At 42.8% G+C, this 5,527-nt stretch overlaps 1 protein-coding gene across 1 annotated transcript in view; it reads right to left on the reverse strand.

Annotated features, from left to right (window-relative positions):
* The window catches only part of BAG2 (BCL2 associated athanogene 2), a 29,184-nt gene extending 23,663 nt beyond the window's left edge, over positions 1-5,521 (reverse strand). Inside the window, exon 1 of the mRNA XM_019520518.1 lies at positions 5,497-5,521. The gene's annotated coding sequence lies outside the window, so the exon portion shown is untranslated. The remainder of the gene's footprint in view (positions 1-5,496) is intronic.
* Between the last annotated feature and the right edge of the window lie 6 nt (positions 5,522-5,527).

Here is a 5,527-nt window from a genome sequence, read left to right on the forward strand (position 1 = left end):
TTGCAGGGGCCCCGCATTTCCCAGTGCTTTCTTCATCCTCCCTATATATTTGAAAAAGGCCTTTTAATTACCTTTGATTTTGGATGCTAGTCCTAGCTCTATGTCCGCCTTAGCTTTCCTGACAGCCCCCCTACAGGCCCGAGCAGAGGAGATATACTCCTCTTTGGAAATAGCACCCCCCTTCCACCAGTTGTACGCCACCTTTTTGGCAATCAGGCATTCCCGTACACTCTTGGTGAGCCAGAGGGGCTTTCGGGTACTCCTGCCCCCCTTGCTTCTTGTTGGGATGGTCACCCCTTGGGCCCTATCGTCTCCTTAAGGAACAACCACTCATCTTGGGCACTGAGTTCCCCTGCCCTTGAGAACCCCAGCGCCTCTCCCACTAATCTCAACTCATTGAAGTTGGTCCTCTTGAAGTCTAGGGCTACCGCCTTGCTGCAGGTCCTTGACACTGCGCTGGATGGTGAATTCCAGCAAGCGATGATCACTATTGCCCAGGTGGTCGAGGACCTGGAGGCCCCTTACCAGGTCGTCGCCTGGTAAGAATCCTTAATTGTTGGAAGCTTAAGATGAAAATTTAGAAATCTAGAGGCTTTTTAAAATAAAGGTTCACACCATTTAAGTTGCATATCTCCACTAATTTAATATACTCAGTAATGGTCTGATCCAGTGTCCACTGAAGCCAATGACATCCTTTTCAATTACTTTACCAGGTGCTGAATCAGGTCCTTAAAGGAATTTGAAAAACAGTATACTGAACATAGAGATGATTCCTTACAATATTAACTGTTAGCTGAAGTGGAAGTTTACAGGCACATTTAGCAAAATCTGATGTACCACGAAGTTGATAAGTGCCCTTAAAAACTAATGCTTTGATAAGTGTATCTCATATAAAATCTTTTAAACAGATGATGAAAATTAGATTATTTTCAATAATAGATGTTTGGTGGCTATTCTAGCCACTTGTATCTGCTGCTTTATGGAATGTTTCCAAAGCTGCGTCCAGACAAGCACAGACATTTAGTTCCCTGGGGACAACCAGCAGCAGAGCACCTTGTGCTGCTGCTAGTTATCTCTGGGGAACGCCCATGCCACTTGCCCTCTGGTGCACAGCGGGTTACCCTGGGTGGGGTCGGGGAGTCTGGCTAGCTTTACTGGTGTCCTGGGGGCCTCCCGGGTTGCAGCAGCAGCAGCGATCCTGCCGCTCGGAGCCTGGCCAGCAGTTTCAGATCCTGGTCAGCCGGAGCCACGCTGGTTTTGAGCAGTGTATGTTGCCCCCACATATGCCAATCCACCTTTTTCTTGAGAGGGTTTTTTTTGACCCAGGGGTCAACCCCTGCCCTGCACTGCTCCCTTGCAGCGCAGAGAACAGATGAACATGTGGTACTGCAGACACAGCTGCACAGACACATACCACATGGATGTCCTCATCTGGATGGGGCCCATAAGTGGTGCTAGCCAGAAAACTGTATTTATTTTAAGAAGAGAGCACAGATTAAACGGGTATGCGAAATAAAGAAATTTCTTACCCTAGAGATGTAACCTCTTCAGGTCAGGATACATGTTGGGAGAACATGGTTGTTGCTGTTCACGCATTTATTCTTTAAATAAATAAAGGACTTCAGCATCCAAGGCAGGAACTCTCATGAGATCTACAATATTAAGCTGCTCGACCTCACCTTCAAAACACTGTACAATTTCAGTCCTCGCTTGGCGCTCAGTACTACCTCTGATGAAATTCCCATCCAGTATTACTGAAGGGACATGCATGCCATCAAAACCTGCGAAAATTCATTCAAAAACAATGGAGGGCCAATTTTTTCAATGCAGTAGCAAAGGCAGGATCTCAGCATTATGTAAGAAGCAAATCTGAATTACATATTCAAGTTGGAGGAATGGGATATAACTCTTAACGGGAAAGAAGATTAAACAAGAGGAAGACTAGAGACTAAGGGCGGGAGGTACTGCTCTTTCATATCTAATTGGGGCCAACATGAAAAATGGGAAGTGGCACATTGTTAACCCTAACTAGCCAAGAAGCATATGTGACTACTCAGGAAGAGGTCGACACTAAGTTCAGTGTCATATTTCACACGACATTCTGTATACTAGCCCTTGGACGAATTTTCAAGTAAAGTGGAAAAAAACCAAAAACCAAAACCAAACTAATTTGTGATTTACACCTGTATAATTCTTATGCCATTTTCCTTCTGTAACAGAAATGCTGAAGTGATAGTTTACTAACAGGAAATATATTGAATACAGCAGTTTTCCAAGAAGAGTAGAACACAGACGTACCCACAAATAGCTGAAGGAATTACAACCAATTTAGTGATTTTGGCATCAGCAGATAAATCAGCAACAGACCATATAGAAGCTGCCATGTGCTAGATTTATCAGTCCTTTGTTCCTGACTACACAGACACACAAAAACATTTCATTGGTCATTTTTACTGACTGAATGATAGCCAACTGCCTTGTATCTCTTTGGTCCTATTAACTGCTTTGCTGTTTCTTCCTTTTTCTATTGAGATGTAAGGGACTGTGGGGTATCAAGGGAAGCCCTGAGCCTCTGGCTAGTTCACCAGGATTTGAGTACATCTCTTCAATCCCTGCCTACTGACAAAGAATTTCCTAAGTAAATTCTACAGAAATGGTCTCCAGCTGCACCTTTCCTGTGGAGCCCCAGAAGCCCTTTGAATCCATATACCATTATCAACGCTCGTAGCTTTTAGACAAATCTTGGGAGAGCTCTTCTTAAACCCACATCTCCTGGAATCATGAGATTAGATGAGGATCTTGGTTTTCAATTTTTAAACAGTTGCAGAGAAAAAGCTTGACAAAGCTTGACAATGTGACTTGTGTACCCTTAGCAGCTTGAAAACAAGGAGACAAAAAGAAACCCAAATATCCAAATTAAGTACTTCAAGAACATTTTCTTGATACCGCAGTGATATAGCACTCCTTATATATCTAAAAAATAGGGTATCGGGTTGCATTTTATCTTCTAATATATATATAGTTTTGAATATAATGAAAACACTGTTCTCTGTATTTCTGATTGTAGATGGCCTAAGAGTGATTAAAAGCAAATGCAGGATCTTCCTCTAGTGCCACACTCCTTACCAGAACACAGCTTGACCCAGTGCAGCAGATGCAGGTTGCACCGTTGTTACCAGATGAGAAACTTTGTATTTGCTTCTTTGTGAGAGCTATTAAGAACTCTCCCCATGTTATCACATTTAATCATTTAAATTAATTCTATTTAAAGCTTATGCAATATAATTGGTGGTAAATTGTTGAATTGGTTAGTGGCTCTTGGTCAGTTCTGTCACTGTGCATTTTACTATGCGGTCTTTTTTTGAAACTAGGATAAACACAATGAAGCACTTTTTCAGTTGAATATCATGAACAATTTAGAAGCCATGTTTCTTTGCTCAGGTGATTTACTTAATAAAATTACAGATAAGCAAAAAAGCTCCTCTATAGTGTCAAGAAGACAGAAGATGGCACAAGGCACAGGGGGAGGGTGATGGACAGGACAAAAAAAAGTGCATCTGATTTTATATATGTAAAATCTAATAATTTAGAACATGGCATTCATTTAATTACAGTCACCACGGCCCACAAATAGACATTTTCAACGTGCTCTCAACTGCAGTTGACATTTCTTGGAGAATACTGAAAGTTATGGCGATAAAGAGACTCAGGCTCAAAGAAACAACTAATATTCCATGTTAATGGCCACCTGTACTGCTTTTCACCAGTTTTCTCTGTGCAGCAATTCCCCAATGGCCACGCCAGGAGATCTAAACAACTGTTCCACTACAGCCCGGTTTCAAAGGGTGATCCTCTCTCTTTCCCTTCTATGTCCGTTTACTAGCTTCCATCTTTGGATACGTCTATGTTTCTACTGCCAAGCACAATGCAACAAGTCCTCTTAACATACATGCCTTTAATATGGCACGCATTACTCTATCTTTCCATCCTAGCCCCTCATCAAAGAAAAAAATACTGGTGTTACTGTCTAAAAGAAGTACTTAATTCGTCAAGGCATTAACTATATATTTCTATAAATCCACTAACTGCGTCTCTGTGTACAGACTCAAGAGGTCTGACATGCATATGAGAGCAAACCCTTGGGACGTAGTAGTCAAAGCAGTATCTGGAAAGCAGCAAGGAGAAGCTGACACTATACAGCACAGTATTTTTTAGGGGTGGTGACAGCCAAGGAATGTAATCAACTGAAAGACCTTATTTGTATATGAAAAGTTTTCATTTACTATAGTTACAAACCCACAATTTCAGTTACTGTAACTAAAATAATCTGTGCAAAAGAGGTGAGATGTCTCCTTTTTTAAGCTGCTTTAATACAGCTGGGTAATTTTTTTTAAGTCTGTGCACCAAAAAGTGCAGCTTTAGCTTAAAGGCGAAAAAGTACAAACAAATTAAAATGACATTCTGGTTTGATGGTTTTTTAATGACACATTTTAACTTTTCCTTTTGGAAAAAAAATGTATTTTTTTTTTTTACATTAGAAGACCGCCTAAAAGTGACTTCAAAATTTACCATTTCGAGTTTGGAAGAGGTCTAAAAACCCCCAAATTAAGTGATTGTCAACTGTATTCACCCCAAAATAAGGAGGACTTTTTTTTTTCCCCAATCAGGTATCCAGATTGTTGCCGTCTTGACCAAGAAGCAAAAGGAATCAAAACTTGTGGCAAAGGTAATATCTGCTATTAGATATTTGCAACAAAACTTCTTTATCTGCAAGCTTTTGGGCACAGGCACCCATCACCAGGCACAGGAGACTGCAAAGACTGTAAACGTCCTCCTAGGTAGAAATGAAAATGCACATGCCATTTTGGGGGGGTTGTTTTGTTTTTGGGGGGAGGGGGGTTCCCCACAGACAAAACGGAAATAAGACGTTTTGCAAGGGCAGGTGGAAGACCCCAGGGTGGGTGAAGTTTGGCAGTGACAAAAAGTAATGCCAATGGACAGGAAAGAGGTAATTTTTTAACAACAGTTTTCACGTTCCAAGCCAAATCAAGTCCAAATCCGCGAGTCACTGTAAGTGGCCCTAAAACTGGCAAACATCTTCCACCCCACCAGGGGCTTCAGATATTTCCAAAGCCTTTTGGGGGGGCATCCTACGTGCAGGCCCAAGCCTGGAGGCTTGGGGATGGGCAGGTAAGAGGTGCCCGCTCCTGTAAAGCAGGAGCCCGAGAAGGGGAGAGTGCCATGATAAGACCTACTTTCCTTCTTCAAAGCTAGTCTGCACAGTTAGTAATGCGAATTAAGCTAAAGAATTAGAATTGCGACCAAAGCGTGTATTTACTCTTTAAAGTGTAATAACATTTCCTGCATGAAGCCGATCCCTGAATAAAGAGCTGCCGACCAAGTGCGAGAGCGGGAGCGCTGCGGGGCCGGGCCGGGCGGCAGGCGCCTTCCCCGCACCCGCGCTGCCGTGGGGGTCCCCGCACCGCCCGCCCGCACCTGAGCTCCAGCTGGTCGAGGCGCTCGAGCA

The sequence above is a fragment of the Gavialis gangeticus genome, unplaced genomic scaffold (assembly GCF_001723915.1).
Source record: "Gavialis gangeticus isolate Ggan-Ray unplaced genomic scaffold, GavGan_comp1, whole genome shotgun sequence".
NCBI lineage: Eukaryota > Metazoa > Chordata > Crocodylia > Gavialidae > Gavialis > Gavialis gangeticus.